The sequence below is a fragment of the Filicampus tigris genome, chromosome 5 (genome assembly GCF_054856515.1).
Source record: "Filicampus tigris isolate MCC_2025a chromosome 5, RoL_Ftig_1.0, whole genome shotgun sequence".
NCBI classification, from domain to species: Eukaryota; Metazoa; Chordata; class Actinopteri; order Syngnathiformes; family Syngnathidae; genus Filicampus; species Filicampus tigris.
Window position 1 is genome coordinate 29,285,211 of NC_141221.1, and position 19,452 is coordinate 29,304,662.

At 47.2% G+C, this 19,452-nt stretch overlaps 1 protein-coding gene across 5 annotated transcripts in view; it reads left to right on the forward strand.

Moving 5' to 3' along the window:
- LOC147148030 (amyloid-beta A4 precursor protein-binding family A member 1-like) overlaps window positions 1–19,452 on the forward strand; it is a 146,805-nt gene that overhangs the window by 27,117 nt on the left and 100,236 nt on the right. The gene's annotated exons all lie outside the window — the stretch shown is intronic.

Here is a 19,452-nt window from a genome sequence, read left to right on the forward strand (position 1 = left end):
GTGATTTCAATTATTACTAATAAGTAATCATAGTTAATTAATAAAATAATTAATAATAAATGGCTGCTGTACTGGCCATTGTTAAGTCCTCATCCATTTTTTTTCTTTTCTTTGCTTTCACCATTCTATTTATGTATTTTTCCTTTGTTCAGAGAATGTGCCTGGTGTCGTGCCAGATACCAAGCTTCTACTCCCAATTGGAGCGGGTACCTTCTGGGCGTTTATACCCACGACCGTTTTACCAGTTTTAGATTTCTCTTAACTCAGGACATTCACACAACATTCACATTCACACTAACAGAAGTGATCAATTTCTGTGTCCTGAAAGCCAAGCTTTCTCTTTGGGAATTAGCGTTATTCCTTACTATCTATAGTCAGGTTTTCACCTTACTATGCTTCAGAATCATTAACTCTAACAATTTCTACTAGTCCGGCAGTTTAACCATACAATCTCCCTGCTGGCTAGTCACTTCGGTTCGTTGGATGGTGTTTGTGTTCCTCCGGTGAGCGGTGTCCGACTTCTGGTCTCATGGAAAGGAGGACTTCCAGGACCCAGTGGGTTCTGACGGTGCACCGATTGGTTCAGTCATCATCAATCGTCCACCGAAGAGAAGGTGTTACCATCTGGCTCAATGGACCACGTTTTAGAATGTCAGGGAATTCAACTCAGAAGACCAAGACAAGCCTTATAAAGGACTGTAAAAAGCAACTCAGACCAGCCAAGATTGACTTTTCTTACGTGCGGGACAGTGGAGGCCACTCGAGGTGGTTGCTCCCCCAATCTGTCAGCCTCCGTGCCCCTCTCGTTCTCCTTTTATTCAGAACAAGCAACATGCATTTCGAAGTACAGACACATGACAATAGCGATACTTCCTGTTTTCTGCACATTGCACCTGTTTGCGGGCTAACCGTCTACTCATTTCATACATCCTGTTCACACTTTAAGCGTACATTTTTACTGCAGACAGAAACTTCGTGGGCGAGTTCAACAAAAGGTCACAACAGGCGTATCAAAGAAATAAACTGTTAATCATGATATCATTGTAAGTGTCGATTTCTCTCACAACGGCCTGATCATTAACCCGACCAAGTGCCTTTTTGGGTTGTCGTCCATCCAATTCCTGGGACATCTCGTCACCAAGGACGGGGCCTTGGCGGGGACTGTTCAATTTGGTCTCGATTACGCCCACATAAGCGTGGAGTAGGCCTCAGACCCTGGGATCCAAACCCTCAAGGCTTCAGACACTGGATTGCGACTGGAGGAGGTGGCAGTGGACCAGTCGGGCATTAAGCTGGTGTGTGACCTTTCTACTGGCCAGCCGCGCCCTCTGGTCCCTGCGAACTGGCGACCGGCTGTCATTGCCACAGGAAGGCCCCTTTTGGACATTTCGCTGTTCCTGAAAGGAGGTTTGACCATGTTAACGTCGACCTGGTGGGCCCGCTTCCCCCATCGCACGGGTTCTCCTACATTTTCACCATGGTGGACCGGACGACCCGCTCGGCACATTCGCTCCGGTTACCACTTCGGTCCTCATGTTTTCCATTTTCCACCCGGCCTGCGCTTTGTGGATTTTGTTTGCGTCCGCCAGGGCGCACACCGCGGCCCACTGCACCCCCCATATGACGGGCCATTCAGGGTCCTGCAACATAGTGATAAGAACCTCGTCATTGATTTGGGGGGTAAGCCTGAGACCGTCTCGGTAGACAGAGTTAAGATGGCTCATGTGGACGTTTCCGGGCCTTTGGTGCTGGCTCGACCTCCTCGCCGAGGCCGGCCTCCCCTGGCCCGCTGCTCCGGACTCTGCCGGGATTCCCTGGGGTGCCCTGTCGGCGCCTTCTGCCTCCCACCTGGGGGTCGACGCTTCCAGTTGGCCCTCCCCGACCCCTTCATTGCGTACCCGCCGTGGTCGGGTTATCGTTCCACATAGGCTAGAGGATTTTGACTATGGGTGAATTCTGGGGGGGCCTGTGAGGTGTTTGCTGGCATAATTCACTCACAGAACTAAAGGTTGAGGGATGTGTTGGGGGACAAGTTGTTACTAGGATTGCAACTTCTGTTTAGTTAATTTTTCTTCCTGTTTTGCCTAAGTGAATTTCAGTAAAGTCTTCTGTGATACACCTCCTGCGTCTCCTTTCCTTCGGCACCACACTTATATATAATTCAGGACCAAGCCACTCATACAACAGAAGCAACCACCTCTGCAGGCACTCAAACATCAGATTCACCAGAGAAGTCAGCCATGAAGGAGTTGTTTGGAGAGCGGTTCATGGCCCAGGAGCTAAGGATCAGATCTTCAGCCGAAGTGGCAGAGGAGGAGATGAACTTGTACAGGTCAGCAGACCACATTCCCACGGATGATAACCCACTGAGATGGTGGAAAAAACATCAGAGCTTGTACCCTCACCTTTCCAAGTTGGCATGTTACTTGGCTGTACCTGGAACCTTTGTCTCCAGTGAGAGGGTGTTTTCCACTGCAAGTGACATAGTCACAGCAAGTAGATCTCTACTGTGAAAATGTGGACACCCTAATTTTTCTGAAGCAAAATGTGGAAATTGAGTGAAAATTATTTGTTTTGATTTTAAGTGGGCCTTGTATGAAAGTTCTTTTTGTTTTATATACAGCTTAAGATGGGTATGATCCAAAGCTCCCTTCAAGACTGATTTGAAGGCCCTGTTTTTTTTAAATAAGCTACTGAGAATATACTTCAGAAGATAAGTATAGTCTAACTTTTATTTTCTAAGCAGCTATTTATTTGTAAATTATACTGTGATTTGTTACTTAGAATGCACCACTGAAGATGGGTCATTTCTCCATCAGAGAATTTATTTTGTATTAGTAAAGTATTCTTGTTTTTTCATGGTGCTGGTTTTGTTTAATATTTTGCTAAGTATGCACGGCAGAAAATTAGTCAGGTATAGCTGCACCTGATATTTCATTTATGTATTTATTTATTTTTGGAGTTTCTAGAGTTTATAGTACACCATAGTACAATGGTTAAAAAAAAAATTGAAGGGATAAAGTGTGTTTGTTTTACTGTATGTTTTGCCTATACTAAAAATACAGTCAGGGACCTTAGATGATGATACACTACTGTATTTGAATGCTTCTGTAATACAATGTTTGAAATGTTTAAAAACAATGATGTTTCAAATATTACAGTATTAAGGGAGATGCTTATTTTTTTTATGTATACTCGACTGATAAGGATGCACCACAGAAGATAGGTGATTTACAAATGTATTTTTTACAAGGTGCTTTTTAAAAAAAAACATATAGCCTATATGGTTCCAACTTAACTCTAACCCAAGAGTGATTGATTTTAAGGGCCTGATTTTGTTTAATAAGTTGCCTGTTCCCTGAATTGGTTGCCAGCCAATTGCAGGGCACACAGAGACAAGCAAACATCCACACTCAAAACCACACCTAGGAGCAATTAAGAGTGCCCAATGAACTTACCATGCATGTTTTTTTAATGTATGAGGAAACCGGAGTACCCGGAGAAAACCCACGCAGGCACGGGGAGAACATGCAAACCCCACACAGGAAGGCCGGAGCCAGAATCAAACCCACGACCTCTGAACTGTGAGGCGGACGTGCTAACCAGTCGACCACCGTGCCTCCCCAGTTTTGAATTCTGTAGAATGTCGCAAAACAACTTGAAAGAGAAATTGCTGCTCATCATGGTTAGCTCATGCTGAGCAAAAAGAAAAGCCTTATCCTCCTCATTTGTGACAATGTTTAAGGCATTAACAGCATTTCTTAAAGACTTCTTCTGGGATTTCCTGAGCATCACCCTGCCACTTGTTATGTTTGACATTCCTTAACTCATTGAGAAGCTATTCTATTTTTGCCAGCGTGGTGTCCCTTCATTGCAATAGTCAATCACAATGTTCGATGCATCATTCACTGCCTCCTTCACAGACTTCTTGTTTTGCTCAATATGGCAGATCAAAAGTGTGAATTTAAGAGCCACAAATGTCTTCAATTGGAGCAATCAAATAATTCTGCTTGGCTGCAGCCATGATTTAAAGAGAACACCTCAGCCAAATGGCAAATCAAAATATAACATATATAAAACCAAATATCAACCAAAATCCTTATGTATTGATTTGGTTTACAGTATTTGACCACAATAACAAGCTTCGTTTGGGAAAATTCCACCCCTGGACACAATGGGATTGAAGAAACAAGGAGCATTTTAAAATTCAACACTGATATCTTATTGTCCTGTTCTTTTGTCAGCCATAAAACGAGATGAGGCTAATCTTCGAGATCATAGAGGCAGGGGTAAATCTTGTCAGAACTGGGAACATTTTCAACAGAGGAGTTTTTCCAACTATTCCAACAAATTCAGGGGGTTGGAACTGAAAAAATATACATTTTAATATTTACTCCTTTGAAAGGATCATGTTTTCGTGCATGTTTACATTCTCAATACCAGCATTGTCTTATTGGCAAACTGGGCATTACCATGGCAACTGTTTGGTTTTTTTTTCGAAAAATCTCAAACTTCGTGTTTTAACATCATGAAGGCCTAAACCAGAATGTCCAATGTCTGGCCAAGGGGCCAAATGCGTCCCGTGGTCAAATTTTATCAGGCCCGCAGCCTCTGTCATAAAATTAATCAAGTCTGGGCCGTTGCCCCGTTGACAAGCGCCCCGTCGAGGGCAGCCTGACCCTCAAAATGAGTGTTGTTTTTTTGGTGAACTGCATGTTGCCATGGCAACAGCTTTTCACGAAAATTACAAATTTTTTATGTTAATATTAGGAAGGCCTTAACACTCTTCCGAGCAAAGATGAGGTGGACCTGGTTAACCTGCTATGATAAAAACATCAAAGAAAAAAACATGTATTTCCTTCAGGCACTAGATGACGCTACCACTACGATGAAAAAAAAGTTTGTGGATGTCTTCAGCCCTTGGCTATCATCAAATATGAAACATTTCGAGAAGTTTGCATGATCTGAGTCATGTTAAAACAGCATTTATTGTCACGTTGTATAATTAGACTTTGCGGCACTGTCATGGACACGCCCTTCCCTGAAAAGTCACAATATCTGGCGGAGAGGAAGATCAACTTCTTGAGGCTTTTCTGACAAATTTTCAGTCAGATTCTTTCAACGGACTCTGTGCAGTATATAGAAATGTGAAAAATGACAATTTTTCTCACCACTAGGTGGCGCTAGATGTATAATGGAATATTATCAAATACATGTCTTCCGGTCACAACTCGTTGCCTACAAGTGAAGTTTGGGAATTTTTGAAGCATGTGCAGGGGAGTTATTAAGGTTTTTCTCCTGTGTGCCGAAGGAAAAAAATTACGCCTAATTTGATGCCCCGCCCCTGTCATATAGTTTATCGAAATCTTAGTTTTTTTCCCAGTTGTTGCCCCAGGTCTTAAGATGCTATATTAAAAGTTTGAAGTCAATTGGATGAATACTGTGCGACATGGGTGCAAAAGAATAGCCCCTGTAAATGTGCAAAAATGTTTTTTTGTTTTTATTTTATTTTACACTTCATATCATGCATTGTAGTTCATTTTCAGGGTGAAAAGTGTTACCACATTACTCAGTGGCACCATATTTTTTTCACTTATTTTGTATAATACATTAAGTATTCTATAGTAAGGAATCATATTTGCATTGTCCAATCTTTCCTTATAACAGAAATTTATGTGGGAAACGACTACGGTACAACGGTACATGGTACATTAACAACATACATGAGTAACAACACAAGCAATATAAAGCAAAAAAATAAATATTTTCCACAAAAAATGTATTAAACAAAAACTACACTATAAAGTACACGTCTGTGAACAAAATACAATACAGTATGACAAACATGGTCCAAATACTGTTGAAAAATACTGTAATTACAGAAACACCAATGCAGTACAGTACTGTACTTAACTACAGTAAACTGTATTTTAGTGTTTTTTTTCACAGACTTGGGAAAAATGAGCCTATTTTGAGTGTTGTTTTGGCTTTATTCTTTGCTGTATGAAAATCTCTGAAGGTCAGGAATCATAGAATGATCAGATCCGCACAGCTTTTCCATCCACGCGAATGCTCTCACCCGAGATGGGCGAGGGCAGAAAAGGGGCACTGTCTAACACGCAGCCCTCACATTTATACTGTCTTCAAAATCCAAACATAATGTGGGTTGGTCTACTCCCTGGCCCTGCCTATGGGTCTGATCTTCACCAGCTGATCCCGTGCTCGGATCAGGGCACGCTGACTTTGAACTGATTATGCGATGTGTAATTCCCAATTTGGTTTTTGGTTAACCTGTTGGCTAATATAAAGCCATTCTTATAGATTCAGATCCTTCAATCTCTCTTTTGAATTTATTAGAGGATATGCTCACGACCAGAAAAGTACTCTGCATAGACTCTATTTAACGATATAGTGCTCTATGTTAGACTCCGTTTCGATGTATATGCTTTAATAATGACTGCTGTTTGAAACTGAATAGTTTCAAGATTAGCCGAAAACTGTCAGTCTCATCTCGGATCAAAAGCCAGAGAAAGAAATGTGTCTTCTAACGGCTTTTAGAAATGGATAGAAAGGGGGCTTGCCTTACATCCATTAGGCATTCCAAAGGGATGGACCAGCAACAAAAAAAGCTCGATCCCCTCTGAGGCGCCGCTTCGGCACCTCGATCAGCGCCTGGTCCGCAGACCTGAAGGTGCATAGAGGAGCTCCAAGAGGTATTCCGGGGCAAGGCCATTTAATGACTTATAAACAAAGAGAAGAATCCTAAATTGAACAGCAGCAGCATTTTGGACTAACTGGAGAAGTTTGAGAGAGGACTGGCAGACTCCAAAATAAAGTGTATTACAGTAATCTAGCCGAGATGTAACAAAGGCATGTATGACCGTTTCTAAATGCTGATGAGAAAGGAGGGGCTTTACCTTAGCCAGCTGTCTAACATGAAAGAAGCCCGACCTAACAACAGCGCTGATTTGCTGTTCCAATTTAAGCTTACTGTCCAATTTAAAACCCAAGTTTGAGACTGATGGCTTTAGATATGAATCCAGGGGGCCCAGGTCAACAAGGTGGGATGTAGAAAAGCCACTGGAACTGAACACCATAACTTCTGACATGAAGAATTTGACCAGTAAATGTGATCTAAACTGTCAAGCTAACCTAGCTTCGGTTCACAGAGCTATCTTACATGCGTCAGACAGATGAAACAAAATGTATAGATGTTGTTTCTTCATCTTCGAGTTTCAAACCTTACATGCTGTTTATTGTCTTTTTTCCGGTTTCATCAAAACAATTGCTGCTTGAATGCTTGAATCCAAAGACGTCTCCACATCCTTTTTTCTCTCCACAAGTAACTGCTAGCAAAATGACGGTGTCTATGGAGTATATGATGTGGTGACTAGAAACTACTTTCGAAGTGTGCAGAACTTCACCTTGTTAGAGGGAGGAACTTTTGCATGAACCATGCAAACAGAAATGCCACAGTCACAACAAACATTACAAACACTGGTCCCAAACCAGTGTTTTCAACTTTTCAACACCCCCAAAATTTCTACTTCCTACACTTTCAACTCATTCACCTTTAAAAACCCCACAATAATTCCACTATTAACCATTCATTTGCCACTGCAACATTCAACTTTTCACATTGACACCATTCCAATTTCCACAAATTCAAGTCTTTCAACTCATTCAGCTCACATTCATCTTTTCAACACCCCCAAATTTCTATTTCCCACACATTCAACTCATTCACCCTTAAAAAACCCACAAAAATTCAACTATTCACCATTCAATTCCATTGGTACATTCAACTTTTCACATTTACACCATTCCAATTTCCACAAATTGAAGTTATTCAACTCATTCAGCTCACATTTAACTTTTCAACACCGCCAAAATTCCTACTTCCCACACTTTCAACTCATTCACCCTTAAAAAACCCACAATGATTCCATTATTAACCATTCATTTCCACTGCAACATTCAACTTTTCAGATTTACACCATTCCAATTTCCACAAATTCAAGTCATTCAACTCATTCAGCTCTCATTCAACTTTTCAACACCCCCAAAATTCATTTCCCACACTTTCAACTCATTCACACTTAAAAAAAAAACCCACAAAAATTCCACAATAACATTTCATTTCCTTTGGGGCATTTAACGTTTCCTATTTACACCTTCCCAATTTCCACAAATTCAAGTCATTCAACTCATTCAACTCACTTTCAGCTTTTAAACACTCCCAAAATTCTTACTTCCTACACATTCCACTCATTCACCCTGAAAAAAACCCCACAAAAATTTCACTATTAACCATTCATTTCCATTGGAACATTCAACTTTTCACATTTACACCTTCCCAATTTCCACAAATTCAAGTCATTCAACTCACATTCATCTTTTCAACACGCCCAAAATTCGTTCTTCCCACACATTCAACTCATTCACCGTTAAAATCCCCCACAAAAAGTCATTTATTAACCATTCATTTCCATGGGAAGATTCAACTTTTTATATTTACACCTTCCCAATTTCCGGAACTGAAAGTCATTCAACTCATTCAACTCACATTCAGCTTTTCAACACCCCCAAAATTCCTACTCCCCAGTGCGGCGGCCATCTTGGACATGGACATTAGCTAAACTGGGGATACTCACACCGAGGTCTCCCCATCTTGGGCAGGGACATGAGATAGACTGGGGATACTCGACCCGAGGTCTCCCCAGTGTGGCGGCCATCTTGGACAGGGATATTAACTAGACTGGGGATACTTACTATGAGGTCTCCCCACACACCCCGAGATCTCCCCAGTGTGGCTGCCATCTTGGACAAGGACATTAGCTAGACTGCGAATATTCAAACCGAGGTCTCTCCAGTGTGGCGGCCATCTTGGACAGGGAAATTAGCTCGACTGGGGATACACACCCCGAGGTCTCCCCAGTGCAGCGGCCATCTTGGGCAGGGAAATTAGCTCGACTGGGGATACACACCCCGAGGTCTCTCCAGTGCGGCGGCCATCTTGGACAGGGACATTAGCTCGACTGTTGATACTCACCACGAGGTCTCCCCAGTGCGGCTGCCTTCTTGGACAGGGACATTAGCTTTACTGGGGATACTCACCCCGAGGTCTCCCAGGTGCGTCCGCCATCTTGGACATGGACATTAGCTAGACTAGGGATACTCACCCCGAGGTCTCCCCAGTGAGGTGGCCATCTTTGACAGGAACATCAGCTAGACTGGGGAAAATCACCCCGAGGTCTCTACAGTGCACTGGCCATCTTGGGCAGGGACATTAGCTAGAGAGGGGATACACTCTTCGAGGTCTCCACAGTGTGGCGGCCATCTTGGACAGGCAGCCATCTTGGACAGGGACATTAGTTAGACTGGTTAAACTCACCCCAAGGTCTCCCAAGTGCGGCGGCCATCTTGGACAGGGACATTAGTTTGACTGGGTAAACTCACCCCGAGGTCTTTCCAGTGTGGTAGCCATCTTGGGCAGGGACATTAGCTAGACTGGGTAAACTCACCCCGAGGTTTCCCCAGTCTGGCGGCCATCTTGGGCAGGGAAATGAGTTACACCGGGGCTACTCACACCGATGTCTCCTGAGTTCAGTGGCCATCAGTGGACATTAGCTTGCCTGCCTGGGGATACACACCCCAAGGTCTCCCCAGTGCGACGGCCATCAATGGCAGGGACATTAGCTAAACTGGAGATACTCACCCCGAGGTCTCCGCAGTGCGGCGGCCATCTCGGTCAGGGACATTGGCTAGACTGAGGATACTCGCCCCGAGGTCTCCCCAGTGCGGCGGCCATCTTGGACAGGGACATTAGCTAGACTTGGGATACTCACACCGAGGTCTCCCCAGTGCGGCGGCCATCCTGTGCAGGGACATGAGCTACACTGGGGCTACTCACACCGATGTCTCCCAAGTTCAGTGACCATCTTGGACATGGACATAAGCTAGACTGGAATACTCATCCCTATCTCTCCGGAGTGCGGCAGCCATCTTGGACAGGGACATTAACTAGACTGGGGATACTCACAACGAGGTCTCCCCAGTGCTACACTAATTACCAGCCTAGGTCATTAGCTAGACTGGGGATACTTACTCCTAGGTCTCCACAAACACCCCGAGGTGTCCCCAGTGCGGCAGCCATCTTGGGCAGGGACATTCGCTAGACTGGGGATACACAACCCGAGGTCTCCCCAGTGCGGCGGCCATCTTGGGCAGGGACATTAGCTAGACTGGGGATATTCACCCCGAGGTCTCCCCAGTGCGAGGGCCATCTTGGACAGGGACATTAGTTAGACTGGGGATACTCACACTGAGGTCTCCCCAGTGCGGCGGCCATCTTGGGCAGGGATATTAGCTTGCCTGCCTGGGCATACACACCGTGAGATCTCCCCAGTGCGGTGGCCATCTTTGGCAGGGACATTAGCTAGACTGGGGATACTCACCTTGAAGTCTCCGCAGTGCAGCGGAAATCTCGGTCAGGGACATTAGCTAGACTGAAGATACTCACCCCGAGGTCTCCACAGTATAGCGGCCAACTTGGGCAGGGACGTTAGCTTGCCTGCCTGGGGATACTCACCCCGAGGTCTTCCAAGTGCTGCGGCCATCTTGTACTGGTAGCCATCTTGGGCAGTGAAATTAACTAGACTGGGTATGCTCTCCCCGAGGTCTCCCCGGTGCGGCCGCCATCTTGGACAGGGACATTAGCTAGACTGGGGATACTCACCCTGAGGTCTCCCCAGTGCAGTTGCCATCGTGGAAAGGCATCTTGGGCAGGCACATGAACTAGACTGGGGATATTCACCCCGTGGTCTTCCCAGTGCGCCAGCCATTTTTGACAGGGACATGAGCTAGACTGGGGATACTCATACCGAGGTCTCCCCAGTGCGGCCATGTTTTTGGCAGGGACATTAGCTTGACTGGGGATACTCCCCCCGGGGACTCCCAAGTGTGGCGGCTATATTGAACAGGCGGCCATCTTGGAAAGCTACATTAGCTAGACTGGAGATACTCACCGTGAGGTCTCCCCAGTGCGCCGGCAATCTTTGACAGGAACATTAGCTAGACTGGGGGAACTCACCCCGAGGTCTCCACAGTGCAGCGACCTTCTTGAGCAGGGACATTAGCAAGACTGTGGATACTCTCCCCGAGGTCTCCCCAGTGCGGTGGCCATCTTGAACAGGGGCCCATCTTGGGCAGGGACATGAACTAGACTGGGGATATTCACCCCGTGGTCTTCACATTGCGGCCGCCATCTTGGGAAGGGACATTAGCTAGACTGGGGAAACTCACCCCGAGGTCTCCACAATGCGGGGGCCATCTTGGACAGGGACATTAGCTAGACTGGGGAAACTCACCCCGAGGTCTCCACAATGCGGGGGCCATTTTGGACAGGGACATTAGCTTGACTGGGGATACTCACCCCGAGGTCTCCCTGGTGCGGCGGCAATCTTGGGCAGGGACATTAGCTCGACTGGGGATACTCACCCTGAGGTCTCCCTAGTGCGGTGGCCATCTTTGACAGGAACATCAGCTAGACTGGGGAAACTCACCCAGAGGTCTCAACAGTGCACTGGCCATCTTGGGCAGGGACATTAGCTAGACTGGGTAAACTCACCCCAAGGTCTCCACAGTGCGGCGGCCATCTTGGTCAGGGACATTAGCTAGACTAAGGATACTCGCCTCGAGGTCTCTCCAGTGCGCCGGCCATCTTTGACAGGAACATTAGCTAGACTGGGGACACTCTCCCCGAGGTCTCCCAAGTGCAGCGGCCATCTTGGACAGGGGGCCATGTTGGGCAGCGACATTAGATAGACTGGGGATATTCACCCCGTGGGCCTCCCGGTGCGGCGGCCATCTTGGGCAGGAACATTAGCTAGACTGGGGAAACTCACCCCGAGGTCTCCAGGGTGCGGTTGCCATCTTGGGCAGGGACATTAGCTTGCCTGCCTGGGGATACACACCCCGAGGTCTCCCCAGTGCGACGGCCATCTTGGGTAGGGACATTAGCTAAACTGGGGATACTCACCCAGAGGTCTCCGCAGTGCGGCGGCCATTTCGGTAAGGGACATTAGCTAGACTGAGGATACTAGCCCCGAGGTCTCCCAAATGCGGCGGCCATCTTGGGCAGGGACATGAACTACACTGGGGCTACTCACACCGATGTCTCCCGAGTTCAGCGGTCAACTTGGACAGGGATATAAGCTAGACTGGGATACTCACCCCTATGTCTCCGGAGTGCGGCAGCCATCTTGGACAGGGACATTAGCTAGACTGGGGATACTCACACCGAGGTCTTCCCAGTGCTAGACTAATGACCAGTTTAGGTCATTAGCTAGACTGGGGATACTTATTCCTAGGTCTCCACAAACACCCCGAGGTCTCCCCAGTGTGGGAGCCATCTTGGGCAGGGACATTCGCTAGACTGGGGATACACAACCTGAGGTCTCCCCATTGCGGCGGCCATCTTGGGCAGGGACATTAGCTAGACTGGGGATACTCACCCTGAGGTCTCCCCAGTGCGGCGACCATCTTGGACAGGGACATTAGTTAGACTGGGGATACTCACACCGAGGTCTCCCCAGTGCGGCGGCCATCTTGGACAGAGACATTAGACAACTGGGGATAGTCAGCCCGAGGTGTCCCCAGTGCGGCGGCCATCTTGGACAGTGACATTGGCTAGACTGGGGATACTCGCCGCGAGGTCTCCCCATTGCGGTGGCCATCTTGGGCAGGGACATTAGCTAGACTGGGGATACTAACCCTGAGGACTCCCAAGTGTGGGGGCCATCTTGGACAGTTAACCATTTTGGACAGGGACATTAGCTAGACTGGGGATAGTGACCCCGAGGTCTCCCCAAGGCAGAAGCCATCTTGGACAGGGGCCATCTTTGGCAGGGACATTAGCTAGATTGGAGATATTCACCCTGTAGTCTTTCCAGTGAGGCGGCCATCTTTGGCAGGGACATAAGCTGGACTGGGTAAACTCACCCCAGGGTCTCCAGAGCGCAGCGGCCATCTTGGTCAGGGACATTAGCTTGAATGGGGATACTCACCCTGAGGACTTGCAAGTGTGGCGGCCATCATGGACAGGCGGCCATCTTCGGCACAGTCATTAGCTAGACTTGGGATATTCACCCCGAGGTCTCCGCAGCGCAGTGGCCATCTTGGTCAGGGACATTAGCTAGACTGGCAATACTCACCCCGATGTCTCCCCAGTGCGGTGGCCATCTTGGTCAGGAACATTAGCTTGACAGGGGTTACTCACCCTGAGGACTCGCAAGTGTGGCGGCCAACTTGGACAGGAGGCCATCTTGGACAGGGACATTAGCTAGACTGGGTAAACTCACACCAACGTATCCACAGTGCGGCAGCCATCTTTGTCAGGGACATTAGCTAGACCAAGGATACTCGCCTCGAAGTCTCCCCAGTGCGGTGGCCATCTTGGTCAGGGACATTAGCTAGACTGAGGAAACTCGCCCTGAGGTCTCCTCGGTGCGGCGGCCATCTTGGACAGGACATTAGCAAGACTGGGGATACTCACTACGAGGTTTCCCCGCCGGGTGGCCATCTTGGACAGGGACATTAGCTAGACTGGTGATACTCACGCCAAGGTTTCCACTGTGCGGCGGCCATCTTTGCCAGGGACATTAGCTTGACTCGTGATACTCACCCCGCAGTCTTACAAGTGCGGCGGCCATCTTGTACTGGCAGCCATCTTGGGCAGGGACATTAGCTAGACTGGGGATACTCACCCCGAGGTCTCTACAATGAGGCGGCCATCTTTGACAGGAACATTAGCTAGACTGGGGAAACTCACCCCGAGGTCTCCACTATGCAGCGGCCATCTTTGACAGGGACATTAGCTAGACAGGGTATGATCCCCCCGAGGTCTCCCCAGTGCTGCGTCCTTCTTGGACAGGCAGCCGTCTTGGACAGGGACATTTGCTTGACTGGGGAAACAAACCCGAGGTCTCCACAGTGCGGGGGCCATCTTGGGCACGGACATTAGCTTGCCTGCCTGGGGATACTCACCCCGAGGTCCTCCACGTGCGGTGGCCATTTTGTACTGGTGGCCATCTTTGGCAGCGACATTAGCTAGAAATGAAAACTCATCCCGAGGTCTCCACAGTGCAGGGGCCATCTTGGGCAGGGATATTAGCTTGCCTGCCTGGGGATACACACCCTGAGATATCCCCAGTGCGGTGGCAATCTTGGGCAGGGACATTAGCCAGACTGGGGAAACTCACCCCGAGTACTCCCAAGTTTGGCGGCTATCTTGGACAGGCGGCCATCTTGGAAAGGGACATTAGCTAGACTTGAGATACTCACCTTGAGGTCACCCCAGTGCGCCGGCAATCTTTGACAGGAACATTAGCTAGACTGGGGGAACTCACCCCGAGGTCTCCACAGTGCAGCGGCCTTCTTAGGCAGGGACATTAGCTAGACTGGGGATACTCTCCCCGAGGTCTCCCCAGTGCGGTGGCCATCTTGAACAGGGGGCCATCTTGGGCAGGGACATTAGCTAGACTGGGGATATTCACCCTGTAGTCTTCACAGTGCGCCGGCAATCTTTGACAGGAACATTAGCTAGACTGGGTGAACTCACCCCGAGGTCTCCACAGTGCAGCGGCCTTCTTAGGCAGGGACATTAGCTAGACTGGGGATACTCTCCCCGAGGTCTCCCCAGTGCGGTGGCCATCTTGAACAGGGGGCCATCTTGGGCAGGGACATTAGCCAGACTGGGGATACTCACCCCGAGTACTCCCAAGTTTGGCGGCTATCTTGGACAGGCGGCCATCTTGGAAAGGGACATTAGCTAGACTTGAGATACTCAACTTGAGGTCACCCCAGTGCGCCGGCAATCTTTGACAGGAACATTAGCTAGACTGGGGGAACTCACCCCGAGGTCTCCACAGTGCAGCGGCCTTCTTAGGCAGGGACATTAGCTAGACTGTGGATGCTCACCCCGAGGTCTCCCCGGTGCGGCTGCCATCTTGAACATGGACATTATCTAGACTTGGGATACTCACCCCGAGGTCTCCCTGGTGCGGCGGCAATCTTGGGCAGGGACATTAGCTGGACTTGGGATACTCACCCCGTGGTCGCCTCAGTGCGGCGGCCATCTTGGACAGGGACATTAGCTAGACTGGGGAAACTCACCCCGAGGTCTCCCCAGTGCGGCGGCCATCTTGGACAGGGGGCCATTAGCTAGTCTGGGGATATTCACCCCGTGGTCTTCCCACTGCGGACACCATCTTGGGCAGGGACATTAGCTTGACTGGGGATACTCACCCCGAGGTTTGACCAGTATGGTCACCATCTTTGACAGGAACATCATCTAGACCGGGGAAACTCTCCGCCGAGGTCTCCACAGTCACCAGCCATCTTGGGCAGGAACATTAGCTAGACAGGGGATACCCTCCCTGAGGTCTCCCCAGTGCGGCGGCCATTTTGGACATGGGGATCATTTTGGGCAGGGACATGAGCTATACTGGGGATATTCACCCCGTGGTCTGGCCAGTGCGGCGGGCATCTTGGAAAGGGACAATAGCTAAACTGGGGATACTCAACCCGAGGTCTCCCTATTGCGGCGGCCATCTTGGGCAGGGACATTAGCTTGACTGGGGATACTCACCTCGAGGACTCCCAAGTGCGGCGGCCATCTTGGACAGGTAACCATCTTGGACAGGGAAATTAGCTAGACTGGGGAAACTCAACCCGAAGTCTCCCAGGTGCGGCGGTCATCTTGGACAGGGACATTAGCCAGACCGGCGATACTCACCCGGAGTTCTACCCAGTGTGGCGGCCATCTTGTACAGGGACATTAGCCAGACTGGGGATACTCGCCCTGACGTTTCCCCAGTGCGGCCGCCATCTCGGTCAGGGACATTAGCTTGCCTGCCTGGGGATACTCACCCCCAGGCCTTCCAAGTACGGCGGCCATCTTGTACTGGTGGCCATCTTGGACAGGGACATTAGCTAGACTGGGGATACTCACCCTGATGTCTCTCCAATGGGCAGGGACGTTAGCTTGCCCTCCTGGGGATACTCACCCCGAGGTCTTCCAAGTGCTGCGGCCATCTTGTACTGGTAGCCATCTTGGGCAGTGAAATTAACTAGACCGGGGATACTCTCCCCGAGGTCTCCCCGGTGCGGCCGCCATCTTGGACAGGGACATTAGCTAGACTGGGGATACTCACCCCGAGGTTTCCCCGGTGCGGCGGCAATCTTGGGCAGGGACATGACATTAGCTCGACTGGGGATACTCACCCCGAGGTCTCCCCATTGCGGTGGCCATCTTGGACAGGGACATTATCTAGACTGGGGATACTCACCCCGAGGTCTCCCCAGTGCGGTGGCCAGCTTGGACTGGAACATTAGCTTGACCTTGGATACCCTCCCCGAGGTCTCCCCTATGCGGCGGCCATCTTGCACAGGGACATTAGCTAGACTGGGGATACTCACCCCAACGTCTCTCCAATGCGGCGGGCCATCTTAGGGAAGGACCTAAAATCAACAGGAAGTGACCCAAATGATCCGGAAATGGACCAGAAGTGACCCAAATGACACGGAATTGAACCGGAAGTTACAAAAATGACCTGGAAATGGACCAGAAGTGACATAAATGACCCAGAAATTGACCGGAAGTGACCCAAATGAGCCGGAAATGGACCACAAATGACCCAAATGAGCAAGAAATTGACCAGAAGTGACCTAAATGAGCCAGAAATGGACCGAAAGTGACCCAAATGAGCTGGAAATGAACCAAAAGTGACCCGAATTACCCGGAAATTAACTGGAAGACTTTTCTTCCCTTCTGATTTTTTATGTCCTCCTCTTTCCAAGCTAATCTCTACAATTTGAGTTCTTTCAACTTCATTCAACTTCATTCAGTATCATTTCAACGCATTCCAGTTTTTCACAGAGGTCATTCAACTTCATTCAGTATCATTCAACTTCATTCCACTTTATTCAACTTCATTCAGTATCATTCAACTTTATTCAATATCATTCGACTCTATTCCACTTAATTCAACTCAATTCAACTTCATTCCAACGCATTCCCTAGTTTCATTTTAGCTTCCTTCGCCTTCACATGCAATTTATCCAGAAATTATATTCTCTAGTATTACTATGATATTGCTCCTTTTTTGCCACTCCAAAAATTTGGCGTGTCGCTTCTTCCACATACTTCATCCGATTCATTCCGTTCAAACTTTAAACGATTCCAAAAACTCATGCCATACCTGCTCCTTTTTGTTAGCCCCCCTAACATTTATGGTTCCTCCAAAATTCAACTTTTTTCACCCCCCAAAACCCCATTCATTTCCAATGGCACGTTCAAACTGTAACGACTTCCACATACTTCATCCGATTCACCCCGTTCAAATTTCAAATTATTCCAAAAATTCATGCCATCAAAACTTGTTTTTTTTGCCCCGAACATTTACGGTTTGTCCAAATTCAACTTCTTTCACCCCCAAAAACCCCATTCATTCCCAATGGCACATTCAACACTTCACATTTAAACCATTCCAATTTCAAATTCACAACATGCAGCTCCATTCAACTCACACTGCACACGACCCACAATTCCTACTTTCAAAAAATTCAAATTATTCAACCTTTATTATTCAACTATTCCAAAAAATCATGCTATCGAGGCTTTTTTTTCCCCCCTAGCATTTATGGTTATCCAAAAATGCAACTTTTTGAACATTCCAATATCGGAGGCTGCATGGCTCAGTGGTAGAGTGGTTGTTTCCCAACCGGGAGGTTGTGGGTTCAATTCCTGGCCATTCTTTAATTTTTTCAATATTTTTTTATTATTATTTTTTATTATTATTATTATTTTTTTTTAACTTTATTCAGTATCGTTTGATTTTATTCCACTTTACTCAATTTCATTCAGTATCATTCAACTTTATTCAGTATCATTCAACTTTATTCAGTATCATTCAACTTGATTCACCGTCATTCAACTTCATTCCAGTGCATTCCGCAGTTTCTTTTCAGCTTCCTTCGCCTTCACACGCAATTTCTCCAGAAATTGCATGGTCTAGTTGTGTGAGGGCCTTCACACATTTGTTTTTCCTATTCTTTATTGTGTGAAGGCGAAGGCCTTTACACACATGTTATTCCTATAGTTCATTATTATTATTATTCCACTTTTTAACAAATTTTTTGGTGTGCGACTCCTTCCACATTTTTCACCTGATTCACTTCATTCAAATTTCAAAAGATTAATAAAATTCTCGCCTTCTAGGGTTAGGAATTTTTTTTTGTTCCCCAAACTTACCGTTTCCCCAATATTTTCCACTTTTCATCCCCAAAAAACCCATTCATTTCCTATGGCACTTTCAACATTTCCCATTTCCACCATTCCAATTTAAGATTCACAAGATTCAACTCATTCAACTCACATTGGTAAAGCTTTTCAACGCACACACAATTCCTACTTCCCCAAAATTCAACTTATTCATCCGTAAAAAAACACAAAATTCCACCATTCATTCCCATTGCCATATTCAACAATTCACATTTACATCATTCCAATTTGAAATTCATAACATCATCTCATTCAACTCATATTGGTCAACCTTTTCAACACACCCCAAAATTTGTTCTTCCCACACATTCAACTCATTCACCGTTAAAACCCCCCACAAAAATTCCTCTATTAACCATTCATTTCCATTGGAAAATTCAACTTTTCAGATTTACACCATTCCAATTTCTACAAATTCAAGTCATTCAACTCATTCAGCTCACATTCAACTTTTCAACACCCCAAAATTCTTACTTCCCACACTTTCAACTCATTCACATTTAAAAAAAACACAAAAGTTAAACTATTCACCATTCATTTCCATTGGCAGATTTAACTTTTAGCATTTACACCAATCCAATTTTCACAAATTCGAGTTATTCAACACATTCAGTTAAAATTCAGCTTGTCAACACCCCCAAAATTCTTACTTCCTACACATTCAACTCATTCAATTCACACTTAAAAAGCCCACAATAATTACGACTAACTACTCACCATTCATTTCAATTTGAACATTTATTCATTCATTCATTCATTATCCATACCACTTATCCTCACAAGGGTCGCGGGCATGCTGGAGCCTATACCAGCTGTCTTCGGGCAGTAGGCAGGGTACACCCTGAATTGGTTGCCAGCCAATCGCAGGGCACACAGACACAAACAATGCACTCACAATCACACCTAGGGGCAATTTAGAGTGTCCAATCAATTTACCATGCATGTTTTTGGAATGTGTGAGGAAACCGGAGTAGCCGGAGGAAAACCCACGCAGGCACGGGGAGAACATGCAAACTCCACACAGGGAGGCCAGAGCCGGGATCGAACCCACAGCCACGACCTCTGAACTGTGAGGCGGACTAGCTAACCAGTCGTCCACCGTGCCGCCC